General features: G+C 44.5%; 1 protein-coding gene across 6 annotated transcripts in view; it reads left to right on the plus strand.

Moving 5' to 3' along the window:
* Window positions 1-20,631, plus strand: part of Ntrk2 (neurotrophic receptor tyrosine kinase 2) — a 315,292-nt gene that overhangs the window by 86,000 nt on the left and 208,661 nt on the right. The gene's annotated exons all lie outside the window — the stretch shown is intronic.

The following is a 20,631-nucleotide window of genomic DNA, read 5'->3' on the forward strand; positions in this document are numbered from 1 at the left end:
AGAAAAGAAAAGAAAAGAAAAGAAAAGAAAAGAAAAGAAAAGAAAAGAAAAGAAAAAAGAAGAGAAAAGAAAAGAAGAGAAAAGAAAAAAGAAAATTTATCTAAGGGACCCATCTTGTGTGAATTAATGCTATCCTACTACAAAGTCAGTTAGAATAATCACACATTCCCTCAGAAAGTTCACCAGGCCCTTCTGCTGGTATTATTAGTGTGCAACCTGTTTTATTTCTACCCACACTGGAGTCAGTCTCTTTATTATTCTCATTTGGAATAACACTCAGAGGCACAGCCTCCAACCCGAGGTTACCACAGCGATGTGTTGAGTCCTAAATCACCTATGCAAGTTGCTTCTTATTTAGTCACTTGACCACTGACTTGCCTTGCTATTGATTTTGTGGGTGGCAGGAGTCTTGATGGTGGTGTCATCCCAGCCTGAGAGCAGTGGAATAGCTCTGCCTTAACCATGCTTTCCTGGAACACCATGGACTTTGGAGACCAGCTCAATAGCAGGGCTGTTTCCTTACTTCCAGCCTGACTTTGTTGTGTTGTCTGAAGCAAATCCCTGGTGCTTTAGATTTATTACAGAGCTGAAGATAATTTTTTTATGATGCACAAGTAGCCTTTTGTCCTTGCGTATGAGTGAGGAAGTTTCAGAAATAAATCTGCATGTCTCCAGTTGGCAGAATAATAGTAGGTTCTTCTCTTGGGCCTATGGCCTATCTAACCACAGGCTCTTGGTCCTGATAATGGTCTATGGGACATACTGGGTACACATTTCATCTTGTGGAGGGGGCCTTAAATCCAGCCAGAAACTGGGTTGTTACTCCTCTAACACCCATGCCACTATTGCATCCAGCCATTATCGAAGGTCACCGGGTTCTCAGCATCTCAGCGACCAATGGTGACTTTTCTCCTCTGGTAGCATGGGCAGATAGTACTTTCCTGAACTATGAAAGCTAGCTAGCAGGGATGAAGATTCCAGGTCAGTACCAGCCTGACTTATGACTCAACAATGTGTCTCCAACGATAGGGTCCAACCACCAAGTCCTGGTGGGAGACTGATAGGATCGGCCATAGACTATCATGTTTGGGGTCTATACTGGATAACAACTCCAAAAAGGAAACATATTCCTGGCAGCAGGTGTTCTATTTATGAACCTATGCTATCTTCCCAGGGGCACTATTACCTTGCTATAGGGTATCTCCATTGAAACCCTTTATGTATATATTTTAGAATGCTTCTACAGAAGTAGGTAGGTTTTCGTAGATCTCTTCAAAAGGACTTGTTGTTAGATGTACCTCACCATGTCCCGTATGTCAACCCGCTGCTCCGTCTCCCACCCGATCCAACCCTTCACATTCATTTATTCTTGTTTACCCATGTGTTCTATCTCCCTTCCCTCAGAATCGTCCCCTTCCCTGGCTCCCCACTATCTCTCTGAGCTCTGTGGGCGTTCCAAACAAAACACAGCTAAAGGCTCAAAGCTACCATCCACAAATGAGAGAAAGCAGGCAGGGTTTGCCTTCCTGGGTCTGAGTTAACTCACTCAGAACGATTGTTTCCAGATCCGTTTATCTGTGAATTTCATAATTCTATTTTTGTTCAGCTCAGTAAGACCCATTGTGTAAACATTACTGAATTTTCTTTTCTTTTCAAAGATTTATTTATTTATTTTATGTATATGAGCACACTGTAGCCGTACAGATGGTTGTGAGCTTTCATATGGTTGCTGGAAATTGAACTCAAGACCTCTGCTCGCTCCAGTCCCACTCACTCCAGCTCCAAGATTTATTTATTTATATATAAATATTTGTATATGAGTACACTGTAGCTGTCTTCAGACACACCAGAAGAGAGAGTCAGATCTCATTATGGGTGGTTGTGAGCCACTACGTGGTTGTTGGGATTTGAACTCAGGACCTTCGGAAGAGCAGTCAGTGCTCTTAACTGCTGAGCTGTCTAACCAGCCCTGTACTGCATTCTCATTATCCTTCATTGCTGTTAGATATCTAGGCTAGTTTCTACTCCCTAGCTGTTGTGACTAGAGCCACAGTGAACATGGGTGAGATGGTATCCCTCAGGTAGGAAACAGAGTGCTTTGATTATGTGCGACTGAGACCGGCACAGCCAGCTCACGACGCAGATCTTTCTCTGTCTTTCTGAGGTTCTTTCACACTGATTCAGCCGTTATGCGGCATGTTCTCTTGATGATATGTAATGGTATAAGGCTTTTGGGTGACTCAAACATTGTGAAGGTTCGTGGAAAGAATTCACACATGGGCATCCCAGAAGTGTCAATATATTATGTCTATTCCTAACTATGAATGATAAGTAAGGGGATGCATCTCTGGGAGACAAGGAAGAGAGAAATTCATGATACAAGACTATGGATCAAATTACCTCCAGGATCAACTTCAGCTCTGTTGCAGGAGTACGAGCTAGATTCCTCCCATTCCCCGTGCAGCACTTACTAAGTATCTTCCATTGCCGTGAAGAGACACCATGACCAAGACAACTCTTATAAAAGGAAAATATTTAATTGGGGGTGGCTTACAGTTTCAGAGGGTCCGTTCATTATCATCATGGTGGGAAGCACAGCAGTGTGCATGCAGACATGGTGCTGGAGATGGAGCTGAGAGTTCTACATCTTGATCCGAAGGCAGTCAGGAGGAGACTGTCTCATACTGGGAAGAGCCTGAGTTTAGGAGACCTCAAAGCCCGCCCCTACCGTGACACACTTTCTCCAACAAGGCCACACCTCCTAATAGTGTCACTCCCCATGGGCCAAGCATTCAAACGCATGAGTCTTGGGAGTCAAACCTATTGAAACCATCACACTAAGGATGGCTTGGAAGTTTTAGTCACCTGCAGTCCCTCAGCATCATAAGCATGCATATAAGATGCTAAGACTGGTGTGTGTACCACATGGTCGTGCATTTGACAACAGAGAAGATTAAGGCCCAGGCCCTGAACTATGCCTTGACTTGATTTTACAGTCCTCCTTCATAGTCTGACTCCTTCCATGCACCTCCATGTACCCTAAGATTTGGACAATTTCAGTGTATCATGGATTTTTACGGCTGATAACATTTTAGCCAATTTCTCTTTTTGAGACTCCAGTTACTGTTGTGATAAAGCATCACGGTTTCAAATGCTGTCTTTTCAGACCATGCCAAGACAAATAGGAATTCTGTCTTCTCACTGTGATGGCTAAACATCAGGTAGAAAGCTGGGACTTCACTGATGTTCCCTTTGGATAAACAACAGGGCTAAAACAACGTTTAAGGGTGGCCTGGCTGGGCTTTGAAGCCATAAACTTCCAACAAGAGCATGCCACTCGACTTGTTCTTCTGAGCAGGTGCTTCACTGCCTTCATCTAAGTTCGTCTTCTTAGAATCACTGTCGGTGATGGACATCAGGGAGACATCTTGATTTTTGGCCTCGTCCTCTAATTTAGCATCCGTCTCTGTCTTAACTCTTACTCTCTTCTTCTTTCCTCTTAGTGTGAGAAGATGCTTGATTGGCTATCTTGGGTGGCTTCTATCATCTTCCCTATAGTTCTTGTATTGCCCGTGTTGCAGGGCTTTGGGGTTATATTATTAATTAATTATCATGTCCCACTTGAGTTTTAATAATAGAGACATGGGGAACATCTGTATAGTATAAGACTATAGGCCTGTTTGCAGGGCCTCAGCCAACCCTCCAGATTCCACCTGACTTCCCACCACTGTGTCTTTCCACCTGACTCTCTCTGCCCTGCTCCTGCTCCATTTCTTTCCCTCTGCCCCTCCCCCTCTGCCCCAGCTCCAGCCACCGGCTCTTCATTCCTCCAGTGTCACACGTCTCCCTCAAATGAAAAGCTATCAGCATAGTGGGAGATGCCACAGCTTAAGGCTTACTCACCCGAACCAATTGACACCCAGACTATATGCCACAGCCTTTTGGCCAGGCTGAGGACCAGGTGATCTCCCCCATGGCAGCTTGCCTTTCTTTGGGGGCAGATGAAGAAACAATAAGCATTTATATATTCTGCCAACCTGGTGTTCTAAGCACAGCAATTAACAGTTGAGAACATAGGGGCACCACACCTTCATAGCCAGGTGAATCAATATGAATGGGGTGGGTTACCCCAACAGAAACAGTAATGCACCCTTCCCTCATGAACCCAGAAACCTGATGCTCCCCAAGTCTTCATTTCTATGACTTACATTTTCCTCTTTACAAACTGCCTAGTTATATACAGTTAGTCTGTCCTTCAACCTCCCATCCAATATGCGTATGGATAAGCAAATGAAAACAATGAGAGAAAAAAAAAAAACTCTGATAGTACCAGCGAAATCTCAGCAACCCCACCACAGATCTTGCACAGTCTTACATAATAAAGTTGAAATATGAGAAACAATAGCCGTGTTTCAGATAATCCCTTTGATGAGCTGGAAAACAAGCCATTTATTTGTCTTGTTTTCTCTGTTCTCTATCTAGAATCGTATCCAACACAAGAAACTCTAACTGATCCCAGAGTTGTTCACTTATAAACAGGTTGTGGGAAAGCAGCAGAGAATTATAAAACAGTCCAAGTTTTCAGAATCTAAGTGTGTTAAGGGCCAACCTAGAATTGACCGTGTCCCAGTGAGTGCTGCTGGATTAAATTGGCTAATTATAAGTGTTTCTTGAGAATGTGCTTGAGGGAGAGATTCAGTAGTTCTTAAGCTAAAACCCATTTCCAGCTCTACCCATGCAGTGATGTCACTCACCACCCATGCAGAGAACCCAAGTGTTCCCAGAGATCCTGAAACAGAACAATCCCTGCGGTGGGCCACCATGGCATCCAGCATCCACTTACTTAATATTATCAACTAAATCCTTCCAAGCCATCCTCTGGGAGAGGGATGCACAGGACACAGGCTGGAGTTGTCACAGAGAAAGGAGCCTCCCTAGAGGAAATGCCTCCATGAGATCCAGCTGTAAGGCATTTTCTCAATTAGTGATCAAGGGTGGGAGGGCCCATTGTGGGTTGTGCCATCCCTGGGCTGGTAGTCCTGGGTTCTATAAGAAAGCAAACTAAGCAAGCCAGGGCAAGCGAGCCAGTAAGAAACATCCCTCCATGGCCTCTGCATCAGCTCCTGCTTCCTGACCTGCTTGAGTTCCAGTCCTGACTTCCTTTGGTGATGAACAGCAATGTGGAAGTGTAAGCTGAATAAACCCTTTCCTCCTCAACTTGCTTCTTGGTCATGATGTTTTGTACAGGAATAGAAACCCTAAGACAGGACCTTAGAAGGAAGCTCAGGTTGTGGTCCCTAAACAAAGCTGGTGGTGACACTGGGTACAATGGTCACAAGAGTCTTATACAGTAATAATGTACAGAAATTTGGGGTGTTCATTAACTATTAGTGTTTGCTTTAATGGGCCCCTCAAAAATTCTGCATTATTTTCATTTGAAGGTACCTAATCACATGATGTTTTGAATGTCAAAGAAAACAAGATCTGTATAGTAATTAAAGTAACATACATTTCATTCAGGACTGCTGCAACAGAGGAAAGGGTCTCCAGTATATAGTTGTACAAAATCTCCAACAGTATTGGCAGGAACTCGATGGGAGTCAATGAGTATGCCATGATTAGGGGGAAATATCAAACGAGGGGGTGTCCCAGGCACACTGCTCTGTCAGGATTCTTGCTTGTAGACAGGCCATGACGAACAGAAATCACCTGGGTGAACAGGGAGGCAAAGTCACCTCTCTAGATATGAGGGAGGTGATAAGATATGGAAAATGGGGGTGTTTGGGGCGGAAACCGACTTAGCAGAATTCTGAGTAAGCATGGAAAACGCACATGGAATACACATAGAAGTCTAGATGTAGGTCTTGATTGGAGGAGTTGAGGGGTGCCCAGGAAGAGTTTGGTCAATCCAAGAACTATCCTGGTCTGTCCATTTCTTGTTTTCTAGACATGTTGACATAATTACCTTAATTTACAATTTGTCAAATTATGAATATTATTGGGGAAGTTTAATAGCTGCATATGGAAATATTCACGATCCTCATTCATTCATGCAAGTACCACTTAGAAACCACCCTGATACTTCGTATCCCTCTTGTCATCTAGAGGGAATATTAGTTTAGTCCTCAGCTGACCTCATGGCCAAGTCTCCTTATTCAGTACACTGTCTCCATGGGATTCACTCCATCTCTGAGTGATGCCAGGCAGAAAACCCAACATTGTCCTTCTATAGATACTAGTGTAGATCTATAGGAAGTATGTGTGTGCTTGCATATGCATACTTAATTACATATATTTCATTACAAGAGTCTGAAGGGAACAGATCTCTTTTGCAGATAGATCTATGTTAGCCAGATGTGTAGATGTTACACCGTGACATCACAGAATCTCTGACCAGTGTGGTTAGCTGTATGGATATGCGCATGTCATGGCCCCCATGGTCACTGCTGCCAGCTTCCTTCACACTGAAGAGCTGGTTGAGCTCTTACTTAATCTCTCCAGTCGGAGCCGAGTCTGTGCTCCATTAAAGAAAAGTCCTACGTATGTACTTCTACCTTATTTTTTTTTTTTTAATTCCTGAAGGCAAACTTTCAAAAGTGAGTTTTGTGCTCCTAGGGCATATTGACTTTAAACTGATTCCTTCATGGGCCATCAAAGGAAAAAAATGAAACGATGTATAGAAAATTTATGCCCTTAAGTGATAAACAAGCTCCACGAACCCAAAGCAAGGATCCAAATGTTATATGTTGTGACATTTTCCTGGTTCACGTTGCAGATGCCAGTTTGCTGCCCTCAAACTCTCTTCACTGGTTGTGTGTGCTCACCTTCCTTTCTGTACACATTTTCTCTCAAGGGCCAGCATGGTCCTTTTATCTTTGAAAGCCTAAAGGAACTTCTTCTCTGTGCCCCTCTCCGCCAGAGGTGGTCTTACTTTCCTCTGCTCCCTTCTTCCGACTTGGGGAGTTGCTTAGCCACAGCAGCAGGAGTGTGGGTCACTCCCCTTCCGTGAGGTTGACCAAACTCTTGTAGAGTTTGTGTGTCTTCAGCATGACATGTGGGATAATCTGGCTAAAGTTGAAGCTTCCCTTTCAAATTTCAGCCTTGCTTGGCTTCCTTCTCTTCCGGTTTCCTCTTGTCCCGGGAGCCTCTCTCTCTCTCTTTTTTTTTTTTTTTTGGTTTTTCGAGACAGGGTTTCTCTTTGTAGCCCTGGCAGGCCTGGAACTCAGAAATCCACCTGCCTCTGCCTCCCGAGTGCTGGGATTACAGGCGTGCGCCACCACTCCCGGCTCCGGGAGCCTCTCTTAAGCAAGTCACTTCCATTGATATTCTTCTGGGTCCACTGCAGAGGAACAGATGGCCCAAGGCAATGTCGGAGCTCACAAAATGGGGTTGCGTGCCTTTTATCAACTGCTTTAAACCTTTTTTATTACCCATTTGGTCATTTGGCCTTGTGTGTGTGTGTGTGTGTGTGTGTAAATAGGGGATCTCAAAAGGTTATCATTCACACCTGATGACCTGGGCTCGGATCCCCAGAACCCATGTGAGAGCTGGTCAGAGTAGTGGAGGGGTTTGCAGCCCCTACTCCCCTGTGGAGGATGAAAAGCAGAGGCAGAAAACCCTGGGCATTCCCAGACCAGGAAGCCTGGCAGGAAGAGAGAGCATTGTTCTCAAACAGTGAAGGGAAAGTTCTCTGACACTCAAGATTTTCCTCTGACCTTCATGCGCACCTTACAACATGTGTGTCCACATACTTACAGACATATTAATTTAAAATGTGAGGGCTAGGTTAGAGTTATTCAGTGGTAGGGTTTTTGTATGCCAGAGGCGGGACTTCTGCTTTTCATAGTCATTTTGTGTTATAAATTAGATATGGGTCAATGCTTATTAGTGTACCTGAGTCACAGACGTAGCCATTGGAGAATCACAGATGAAGGCTTTGTCTTGCTCTTGCTGGCTTTAATGTTTCATCTCTTTCAAATTCCTTGGGGGTTTAAAAGTGTTTTTTTTTAAAAACTATCAAAAAGACATCCTAACATCAAAGTTCACAACTCACTAAAATAGGATGTGTATATCTCTTCTTTAAAATTTATCTAGGAAACTTAATTTCTCAAAGGGAGAGTGACTGGAAATCATGTCCAAGTGTTTGAGTCAATAATATCAAATGGTAGACAGAGCGATCTTTGCCTAATTTTTGACAAAATTTGGGAAATTTTTCTTTTTGTTTTGTTTTGTTTTTGTTGTTGTTGTTTCGAGACATGGTTTCTCTGTGTGGCCCTGGCTGTCCTGGAACTTGCTCTGTAAACCAGGCCGGCCTCGAACTCAGAAATCTGCCTGCCTCTGCCTCCCAAGTACTGGGATTAAAGGCATACACCACCACTGCCCGGCTAGGAAAATTTTTAGAAACAAAATTATTGAGAATAATTCAGCAGGCCAGGGTGCTGGTAATGTATTTCCAAGATAGGGCAGGCAATGGGAGAGCCTTTCTTCTCTGTTCTCTAGGGGTAGCGGTCCTGTGCCAATAGCCCACCACAGCACTGTTTAGAAAATGACTTTCTGTATATGTGACACCCTGAGTTTGATCCCCATAAAAGTTATCTGTGCTCCACAGACAGATCTTATTGAGTGTCAGGGCTGATAACATGTGGACAGACTTCTATCAGCCTCTTTATGGGCCTCATTTGAATGATTCAATAGTGGATTCAGGTACGGAGCAATCAGGAACTCATAAAACCCAGCTCCGAGCTCTCTGTGGTTTCTGTGGGGTGGCAGTGTCAGCACATCTGTGGGCCGTAAGACATTGTGTTTTTCTGGATAGGGCTTATCCTATCTCCCTTCCACCCGGTGTCTCACGGTTTGGTTTCTTACTCATCTTTTCTTAGTGTTGTTTAGGCGTTCCCATTCTCCGGGGATCCTTTCTGATTCCTGCAGGAGGGAGGGGGTTCCCTTACAGAAGATTTGCACCACTTTGAGTAATTATCCAGAAAAAAAATGCTTAGCCTAAGAGGGAGCTAAAGCTGCTGAGGTCAGCCTTTCTTTATCTCTGTCCCCCGTACCTGGCACTATGCAAAGCACAGAGCTAACCCTCAATAAACATCCTCTGAACTGGACAAACTATGAGTCAGAAGAGAAGAATGTGGGGCTTTGGGGGGGAATTGAATGTGATTCCCCCCAACCCCGTAAGTTGTTTCAAAGCCATTCAAGTAGCTTGGGCAGACAAAAAAAAAAAAAAAAAAAAAGAGCCAATGGTCAGTAGGCACAAATCAGACATTTGGCACAAGAGGATTCATAAATGGGAAAAGAAGGTAACAACTGGAGGTTAGAAGATTCACAGCCAGATACCATCTGAGAGAAAGTGTGGCTAGATGTGGTTTAAAACGTACAAGTGATGGGAGCCGAAGGCTTGGGAGTGAAGACTTCACCCTGCAACAGAGATAGCTCTTCAAAGTGAACAGACACCAAGGAGCAAGTGGCGTGTGGGACACCAAAGCCACTTTGTCTCTCCAGAGAAAATGAATAGAGAAGGAAGAAGCCGACAAGAAAGCTGAGCAGGGTGGTGCTCACCTTTATTCCCAACCCTGGGGAGGCAGAGACAGGCAGATGGCCTGAGGACTTGAGCCCAGCCTGGTCTACGCAGCACATTCTGGGCCAACCAGGGCTATGTAGTGAAAGCTAGTCTCAAAACCAATTAAATGGACACCCCAAAACAGAAAACACTATAAAAAGGTAGAAAGGAAAGGGAAAACACGAAGGAAGGAAGAAAGACCAGCAGGGCAGCTGCTCAGAGTCCCCACTGGAGCCCTGGAGGGCATTTTCCACATTTGTTGCCAGGCATCTCTTGTGATCTTCAGATTGGTACGCCAATGTTCCCCAAATCAAAAGAGAAGAAGGAAAAATTGATTTCTTTGGCTGATGGCTGTCCTAAAAATGACCCAGGAAGCCACTTGTAGCTGGCCACTGGCTGGCCAGGCTCTGACAGCCAGAGGTGAGTGAGGGCTGAGAATGGCTTGTTAGACACCTGCAGCTGCCCTTGTTGCTGAGGAGGTGTTGTGGATGCTTGCCAGCTCTGTGGCTCTCTACCCAGTGTCCTGACTAGAATACTTTGTTTTTCTGGAACCAATCCCTTAATACTTTCTTCTACTTCTGTGCTTAGTCATGAGTGCTTACTTAGCCTGAAGCTCTCACTGCAGTCCACAACCTCTAGGTACAACTTGTCCACCCACCCGTTTGTGCCGATCTCGGCTCTTCGAGTAGAATACACTTCGAGTAGAGGAAGAGGAGAGGCACAGCCGACACTATTTTTCCCTTTATACAGACTCTCTCTGTGGCTCGATTTATAACTTTTTTACTTAATGGTGATACAGAGTGATATATATTTAGTAAAACTCCTAGCTGGAATTTTAAGTTTAAGTCTTGTATGGCTTCCAGTGTGCTGTTCAGCCCTCTGCCTCAACCCTGGGCGGTGGCAGAATGAGAGTCCCTAATCACCCACACAACCAAGAGGGGGACAGCTCCTTTTCAGCATGCTATGTCACTCTACAGTAGATGATATGCATTTTATCTTTACAATATTTGAGTTTACAATGGATCACTTTAATTCGAATATAACCCTGTTATAAATTCATGAGCATCTGCATAATTATATGATAATCATACACTTAGGGAAATTTTAGTGGTTTTTTTTTAAAACCAAGAAATTTATTGTCTGATTGGTTTGAATTGCCAGGTACTTATATTCTCTAGTTATAATTTTTGAGTTTATGCAAATATTTATAGTCTTAATAATATGTAACATTTATATTTAGTTGTTAGGACCTAGCTGTATAAATGAAGCCCTTGGACCAGGGTCACTGGAATTACTTGAAAACTGGTCAAAGATGCAGAGGTAGGCTCGACCTGTCCAAGACCTACTGAACCTACTGAATACTGTAGACCTACTACAGTGAAGCCTGACTTTACTGTCATTCAGATGGATCACACACACCTTAACACTGGAAAACCTTCTTCTAGAGTACCCAAGACAATCAAGGCTTGACACCATTCTGTTCATGTCCTATGTGTTAAATAGAGGACACCAGGTCTAAGAGATCATCTTAGTCACTACAGTGGAATGCCTGTGGGACATCTTAGGAACCACCACTCAGGAGAGCCATAGAACATCCCTGGGGCCTATGAATGGTCCTTACTAGGGATGCAGGCAGGCAGGTAAATGCAGTTAGATACACGATAGACAGACTTTAGATGGATATCAATGTAAATGTGATGTAGATTTTTTAAAAGCTTGATAGGTAACAGGTGCCAAGAAGCAGAAAAGATCCAAGAGCTTGCTCTACTTACATACTAAAAAGTAGCTGGCACAGTTCCCCAGACAGCAGGAGACTGGAGGTTCCTGGTAGAGTTGGTAATCACTCCACAACACACAGTGGAATCAATGTTCTAATGTCCATCCAGTCTGCTGAGGATTATGTATGAGTAAGGTGCGCAGATCCAGATGGATACCTGCTGTGCTCTGAGTTGTGCTACAGGAGAGCATGGAGGTGAGAGACTCCCGGTCTGTTCAAATGGGTGACAGGAATCCCTTTTATCTGAGATGCTGTGCCCTCTGACACTTCCCACTTTATCAATGCCCTTGGAAAACACACAGAGCAAATTGTAAATACCATGTCTCCTCACAAAGATGCATGCATCCTAGGGACTCACATAGAATTGATTCCCAGTAATGGTTATTAACACATCATTGTCTTTGATTTACTTTGGGATCCATGGGGGATCCCAAAGTAAATTATTTCCTAAATTTCAGATTGTACTAGAGATGATCTTTAGCAGAGAGACTCAGGGAAAGAAACAACTTCTAGCCTGGACCTTTCTCTATGCACCTAATGTGGGGAGAGAAGCTATATGAGCGAGCGAGTGGACCATATACCACACACAGTGTGGCCATCTGGGGGCTCTTCTTGCTGTTTGTCAGATTGTTCAAGTACCAACCTGTTCCTCTCTTAGTGTGCGAGAGATACAACACAATAACAAACCCCTACGGAGAAAACCGGGGAGGTGGCTCAGTGGTTAAGAGCTCTGGATGCTCTTCCAGAGGACCCGAGATCAGTTCCCACCACCCACACAGCAGTCTGTAACCATCTGCAACTTCAGTCCCGAGGGATCTGATGCCCTCTTTAGGTCACCATGGGTACTACATGCATTTGCTGCACAGACATACATGCAGGTGAAACCCCCATACACACGAAATAATAAAAATAAATAAATTAAGAGCTCCAAAGAGGCATGTGTAATTGACATGCAGCCACAGGAAGATAAAGAGGGGAAGCTAAGGGTAATGACGACTTTTTAATACAGTCTTCTGCGAAGGGCTTGCTATGCAAAACTGGTAGTTTTCTTCGCCTTTGTGAATCCAAATAAAAACTACACCTTCCAGTATCATTGTTGAGTGGGTGTCTGCTTTGACTACTAGAGTGCTTTTTGACTGTTAAGCAATGATAGTGCTTGCCCTAAAGGAAACTGGAGAGGCGATTTTATGAAGCATACAGCACTAGTTTGTTGCTGTTTACAATCAGAGTCCTGGGGCAGTGGGCAGCCACAGTCCCAACTTGTAACAACTTCTGACTTCTGTGTTGTCAGTATTCCTACAATGGGTGGCTTTAAGCTGTCAATATGAAGACAATCAGATCTAAAATGTTCTGAAAATCGCACACGCTTGGCGTGTGGTGAGCCTAGTAAGGCATAAGGCAGATTGTGCCAAGTGTTTGCTATAGAAGCCTCTTCCCCAATGCCTTTTTAAAGCAATGCGTTTTATAGTCTTTGGCAACTTAAAACTAGAACTACCTGAAGTCAAGATGCTTGCTGCATAAATGAACTTTTCAGTTCAACAGTGTGAGTGGAAATGATTTGTCTATACTGTAAGCATTAGCAACTTGACTCTTTTGTCTTTAAATAAACGTGTGAAGCATAGGTCAGCCAATTTCCCTTCTGTGGGATGGTCTGTTGGTGAATGGTGCACATTGCATGATCTGTGGAGTCTGTGAACTGTAGTGCAGATGCAAAATGTCTGCAGGAGGGTTTGTGCAGGGCATCTGTGTGCTTCCTCAGGAGACATCCTGGAGTTCTCTTAAGTCAATTTGGCTACAGAAACATGTAATGTCTTGCTTTGAGCTCTAGAATGCTCTACCATCACTGACAGAAACACCATTGGGCAGAATAAGGTGAGTCCTGAGACTGGGCACTGCAGTTTGTTGACAGTTGTTGGGAATAAAGTGCCTTCCTGCCTGAACTACACAGCATACAGTGGAGGCCTTTGCCTCCTCAGGCATTGAGGGAATATCTGTCTTCTGACATTTCTGTATTCATCCCATGGAGTTCAGGGCAACGGACTGAGTCACTCCCTACTGTCTCTTTGGCTAAAGCATAAGTTGGCTTCGCTTGGTCCATCCCAGTCTGCTCCATCTTGAGTGGCTACTGGACAGACTTGAGTTCATGGCAGAGCTGTGTTCCTTCTTCCCTTGATTCCACTGACAGGAACGCTTCAACTACTTGTTTATCAGATTTATAAAATGTCCAACTTGCCAAGGTCTCTGGGCATATGGACAAGAATCAAAACTATTAACCAGTAATAATGATGATGATGGTGGTGATGGCGATGATAACAAAAATGTGCCCATTATAGACACACATTAGAAGGTCAACTCCTTTGGAAGCCCAGTGATATTGACTCAGAATTTCCATTATAACTTGTATTTTTTGTTTTCTTCTTTTTATAGCACACTACTTCCTAGAGGACTTGTTCTTCTGTGTGAAGCAAACACATTAGCAAAAAGTGACATGGAACACATAGGTTTTCTGTTCAGGCCCGGGCTGGATTGAGAAATAACTCATGGGCTGTGCTACAGATGCCACAACTCTCTGGTTCCATGCTTACTTCCGGAGTAAAGGCAGAAACAGAAGTGCAGCCTTAAAAGGGGCTTTGCATTGTCTGCCCCCCAGGTTTTGTCTAGTCCCCAGAAACAAACGAGATTCAAGAGTCCTCAGGTTCTGTCCAAGGGGTTGTATTCCAGGGAGGGTGTGCTGCACCTTGCTTTGTGGTCTCTGCACCTTGGCACCCCCTGCTGTCGGGGGGCACAGTTGTGGAGGATGCCTTACAGGCTTCATCAGGAGTGCATGGGATTATTTCTCCCCATACTGTCTTCTCACAGCCGTGAGCTCGAAAGTGGGCCGCTCTGTTAGGTTAGAAAGAATGTGCCTATTTCGTTGCTCAGTTGCCTTGGATCTAAGGTAACTGCCACATAGGACTTCCTCTCTGGAGCAGCCTCCTTCTGGGTCTGCACCTGCCACAGATAAGGGAAACTGCTGAGAGCCAGGGTAAAGCCAGGGTGCTTCTGACCCTAGGTGGCTCTGGAGGCGTTAGCAGCACACACCACTGGTGGGTGAGTGGAGCGTCCTGGTTGATTGGGTCATTAGAAAGTAAGGCATCACAGACAGGACTCTGTGCTCAATTTTAGTTATGATGATCATGCTGGCCTCCATGGGACCACTGGGCTGAACTACTTGTCAGAGTGCCAACACTATGGGAGAAAAAAAATGACTTCTGTTCATCTCTTACCTTAGTTGTTACGTTGTAGCCTTCAGACTAAATCTACCCCCACTGTCTGTTTTTGTGACTAAAGCTTTACTAGAATGCATACCACACATTCATTAATGGATTATCCCTGATAGCTTTCACTACCCAATGGGAGAATTGATACTGTGACAGAGATACTCCCAGCTGGCAAAAGTAGACATATTTACACCTTGGTTCTTTATAGAAAAAAAATCTTTCCTGACATTGCTTTAAAAGAGCAAATATGGAAAATGTCTAATGGCACAGCCGCCCACCCATCTGTAGACCCCCATGAGTACTTTGCAACCGATTTCTGAGGTGGGAGTCTTGATGGCTTAAGTGCTTTCTCTTTGAGTTGAGTCAGGCTCCAAAATAATGTGGATGCTCCGGAGTGAGAGGGGAACAGGCAAACAGGCAGGTCCCAGTGTCCTGGTGGAAGGACTCCAGGTTGCAACTTTGTCTCCAGTGGCTCTGTGGCCTCTTCCATTTTTCATTCTAAAATGTGAACCATGCAGCAAGAAAAGATAACTCCTCAGCTGCTATTGGAGTTTGGGGCGGAACAACAGTCCTTACTGGTTTGTTGATTGGTGTTCAAGAGATAGTGTATGGGACGCTGTACATAGGAATTGACGTGGTCACCCTTGGATTTTTTTTTCTCTTATTTTGTGGGACAAAAAAACCCTGAAATTTTGGCTCAACAGAGTTAGTAGTGATTTCATGTCTATGGCAGACTGTGTGCGACAGTTTTGAGAAGTAAATAACAAACAGCAGTGTGATTCTAATGCCTGGGTTCTCCTGTGACTTTCTGTCTGTGTCTATTGTGCCAGTATTGTTTTTAATAAAAGACGCTGCTGTGGCTTTATAGTTAATAAGCCTGGGGTCCCAGTGGAACACTGGGAATGCAGAGCCTTTGTACAGGACATTGTTTCTTTATCTCCCTTTCACTATGTGTTGCAGAGGACGTCAGCCTTGATTTAGCTTTCAGGGGTCAGCTTTACATGTGCAGAGGGACTATGAGGCGCAGGGAGAGACTTGGCACCATCTTTAAGCAGCGGGCCTCTTTGGAAAGGATGCTTTCCACTTTTCAACTGTTTATCTATTTTTACTGCTCTGTTCCCAATGCTGGGCTACCTAAGAAAATTCCTTTCAAACGCATTGTGTGCCTTGACCATATTCCTTCTACACCTTCCTCTTCTGTTCAACCCTTCCTGTGCTCGGCTACACCTTCCAGGCCTCCCTCCTGTTCTCCTGTCACAAACACATGTGTGTGCATGTGTATATGCATCTGTGTGCATGTGTGTGTGTACACATGTGTGTATGTGTATATACATATGTGTGTATGTGTATGTAGGTGTATATATGTGTGTGTGTGCATGTGTGTATATGTATATATGCAAATGTGTGCATGCATGTGTGTAGGTGTGTGTGAGCATGTGTATATACATATGTGTGCATCTGTGTACACATGTGTGTATGTATATAAGTATATGTGTGCATGTGTGTGTAGGTGTATATGAGCATGTGTGTATATATATATATGTGTGTGTGTGTGTGTGTGTGCATGTGTGTGCACCTGTGTGCATGTGTGTATGTATATATGCATGTGTGCATGCATGTGTGTAGGTGTGTGTGAGCATGTGTATATACATATGTGTATCTGTGTGCATATGTGTGTATGTATATATGTATATGTGTGCATGTGTGTGTAGGTGAGTATGAGCATTTATATATGCATATGAGTATATTGTGTATCTGTGTGCATACATGTGCACATGTTATAATTTTAGTCTTTGTGACTGAATAAACCCCCACTTCTCCATCTTCTCCAGTGAGTCATCTGTAGACAGACCCCTATGACTTGGTCTACAAGTTGCTTATCAAAATGAACACAACAGCAAAATCTGGACAATTCCTGATCTATGGGTACCTTAAACTTGGTAGTTTAGGAAAACCTTGAGAGAATGCCAGATATAACTCACGGCTCCCATTCCTAAAATCCGGCCCTAATCAGAGCAGAGCACATCATAGTGTTCGTTTTCTCGTTGCTTCTGAAGCTGGGGCACATCATACCTCGTGAGCAGAAACATAGTAAGTACAATATCATTTCTAGATTAATCAGTAAAATATGTATCTTAGTAATTTAAGGATGAAATTGTTCCTTGTAGATCTTGAATTTAGCCAAGCATTCAAAGAATTGTATTCAGTGAAAGGAACACCCCTTGTTGGAAACAAGAGCAGAGCTTTTAGGAGGTGGGGATCAGTAACAACCAGAAGAAACAGATCAGGTACAAGGACAGGACAATGTAGGGACTTAAGGATGGAGCTTCTGGCTATTGTCTCACAGATCCTTCATTTAAACGCAGTAAATACAAGCCGACCTTGAGTGCTGAGCGATTCCTCCAGCAGCTAACTAAACTCTCACTGTGACAATTCTGCCAACATCTCTCCTGTTAACCTGGGGATTTCTTATCTGGTAAACTCATTTGTAGCAGGGCTTTGGTAATGATTCTTTAATGGAGGCCTCTCAGGATAATACCTTGGAGGGCATTTTAGGACTAAATGGTAGAACTGGAGAGAAGTGTTTAAAGGCTTATAAGATGGCCTGCCTCCCAGACAAAAACAAGTCCGTGGGAGGGAGGAGCAGAGAGTCTGGGCTTTAAGCTTCACCAAATGACAATGTCAGGTCATTTGTCTCAGTAACTGCCAGGCAGTTCATCTTCAATTCAGTAGGGAAGACTGCTCAAGCCAAGGGTGTGGGCTGGCTGGGCTCTCTGTCTTGTAGGAAGCTTTACTTGGGAAATTTCAAACGTCGCTGGAATTTAGATTTCTTATAAAGCCATTCACAAAGAAGCAGAGAAAAGGCAAACAACTTCGCGCAGGGCAGAGGCAGCTGCACCAGGAGCACTCAGAGGCACCAGGAGCACTCAGAGGCACCAGACAGAGGCTAAGGACTCGCTCCTGTCTCTCCCCTCTGTGCTATCAGCCCTGCTCTGCCGCCCGAGCCTGGCTCTCCCCTCCACACAGTAGACCCTGGCTCTGCCATGGCTGCAGCTCGAACACGAAGGCAACGCTTTTTTTTCCTTCTACATTTTCCCACTTGGATGGATCCTTTGGGTGTGAAAGCCTAATCAAGGGCTGTCCCATATTGGACAGTGATGTTCTGTGTACATAAAGGGCTCAATCACCTTGCCCCCTTCAGATATGTTCAGCCATGGTCAGGGGACACTGTGCTTGTCATGTCACCAAATGACACATTTTCAAAGACCTAATGTCTGCTTACCTCAGCACTTCTAAAGAATTGCAACCCAATGTTTGACCCATTCAGACCAAAGTCACCCATTAACTGTCAGGCTGTCCTTGACTCCCCGATGGTGGGAGTCTGAGCTCTGCCCTGCTCCAATGGTAATGCTTAAGTGGGTGCAGTCTATAAGCCTAAGTCCTGCCTGAGGTGGGTGGGCTATATCCTCAGGTGTGAGGATATAGGTCCTATTTGAGAGAGCAGAGGAGACGAAGCATGCTCGCCCAGGCCACGGGTAGAGGATGAGAAACACAAGGCTTTCTCTGACTCTAATATCTTCTTGACACTTCTCTGTAGAGACTTCTCAGATATCAAGTGAGAGAGTCTCTCAACATCGTTCCCTCTTTGAGATATGTTTATTTAAGACAGGGGCATTTTGGAGACTAGGGACTGGTTTCCCCTTCTTTATGGTGTTCACCGACATGATGTATTTTGAGATGTTAGTGAGGTCACCTTACTCACCTTAGCCCTGAGTAAACCGCAGCCTCTCTGCCGTGTATATATTATTTACTATCAGCTTTTCTGCATACATTTGTTCACTTGCAATCACACATCTGTGTCAGGCAATGACTTAGATCATCTTGTCTCCCAGGGCAACATACTTTAGTGGGGGAAACACAGAGGCAGTAGCTACTGTAGATATGTAGTTTGCAAATTATTCTAAGAGATGGAGATACAGAGGTCTTTGGCGTGGCTCTGTGAGAGTTGGGGGAAGGACAGGACGAGGAGGAAAGATAGGGTCCAAGTAGGAAATTGATCGAAATATGAGCAAGTTTGTGATGGTCACACGTTGGTGAAGGGTTTGCTCTCACTGGAACACAACAAAGACAGGCACTAGAAGAAGAGATGGTGACAACCAGAATGAAGGAGTGGATGTAGAACTGATCCCAAAGACCTCCACACTGGGCATGGGGTAGTGGGGGGTGTGACGGTTAGTGGGTGTGGAAGAGGGGAACATCCACCGTAGAGCATTCACAGAAATAACTGTGGGTGCAGATGGGAAGATATACAGGGGTGGGGGTGGGAGGTGGGGGAGCCGGATGAGCAGCTGGATGGGAGTCATAGCCAGTTTGACTGAGCCCAGATAATACAACGTAAAGTCTCGAAGGTGAAGTTAAAAATGTGCCCAAATGTACAGACAAATTCTTAGAATGTTATAAGCAAACGCATTGTTTTCGAAGGAAGGACCATGAGAAGGCTCAGGCCAAGGCAGGCTGATCTGGGTTCACACCTTTGCCCTGGTCACTGGTTATATGGAGCCCAGGGGATTGTTCCTCTCTCCACAGTGTTTCTACCTCTTTGCCACAAAATGTCTTCCTTCTACACAGGATTGCAGGGATCGCATTTGGGAACGCATAGACATGCTTAGAGTTTGATGATTGCTCTTTGAAGATGTGTGTGTGTGTGTTTAGTTTTAGAAACAGAGAGACAGAGCAAGAGAGATACACAGAGAGAATGTGTGCGTGTGTGCGTGTGTGTGTGTGTGTCGGTGCATGTGTGTGCATGCATGTGTGTGTGTGTGTGCACGTGTGCGTGTGCGTGCATGTGTGTGTATGTGTGTGTGTGTATGGGGTGTACATATTCTGCATGCTTGCTTGCAACTGTTCATTGTGCATTCTGTGCTCAGCAGATATTCCTTGAATGGCAGCCATATGCCAGGTGCTAGTGAAGGCTTCTGTTCCTTTCCGTGTCATTTCCTCAAGGGACAAGGGCAGAATATGTTTAATAACTTAATGTTCATCAACTAATTAGTGTCCACATGTGATAAAGTGTCTGCTATTCAATATAAATCAGAGTACTAGAAAATGATCCATTGGAGCGATTGCAATTTAGAGCTGCGAGGGAAAGCAAGGCCCTTGGGGGCATCTCCACACCTGTAGTGACCGTTCCCCATCAGCCTTTAGTTCCGTTCATAGCTGCATGGTTATAAAATGATTTCGGCGAGCCTGTTTGCACAGTAGAGCCCATTTTCTTTAGGAGGCTAGAGACATAAAGAAAGCCATAAATCCTAATTCAAGTTCATGCATTTCGTAGAAGAAGCCCCTCCTCTGCCCTCTCACGGTATTTCCCTTGAGACCTATACACAGAGGATGCTAGTGGCAATTTTAAAATGCAAATCACATCACAGAAGCTTCGTAAAGGATCGCCCCACCTACCCCCCGCCACCCTTCCCCCACCTGCACACCAGGAGCAGTAAATTCAAAACTGGCACTTACACTCCAATGCGCGGATACTTCATTCCTTCCTAGAATAGGGAATAAAATACCCATGGAAGGAGTTACAGAGACAAAGTTTGAAGCTAAGATGAAAGGATGGATCATCCAGAGACTGCCTCACCTGGGAGTCCATCCCATTATCAGCCACCAAACGCAGACATTATTGCAGGGACCTGTTTTTTTTTTTGTTGTTGTTGTTTTTAATCTAAGGAGTGGGTCTGAAGCTTTGCCCAGTGGTGCGCAGGGCTATGTTGAGGGCACATGGGAAGAGAAGTGTGGCCGTGAGCCTGTGGTACCAGAAGCCCTGTCACATCGTGGCTCTTGTGTGTCCAATGAGATGACACAACCCACTTCTCAGAAGGAAACATGTATAGTGGTTCTAGGAGACGGACAACTTGTGGCTTCTTAAACAATTCACCCTGGACTTGCTCACTCGTTAAGCTTCCAAAATCCTGGCTCAGAGAATCTTCTAGTTTGAGAAGATTCTTGCACTAGTATTTGTGGTATATATATAT

Source organism: Mus caroli, chromosome 13 (genome assembly GCF_900094665.2).
Source record: "Mus caroli chromosome 13, CAROLI_EIJ_v1.1, whole genome shotgun sequence".
Classification (NCBI taxonomy): domain Eukaryota; kingdom Metazoa; phylum Chordata; class Mammalia; order Rodentia; family Muridae; genus Mus; species Mus caroli.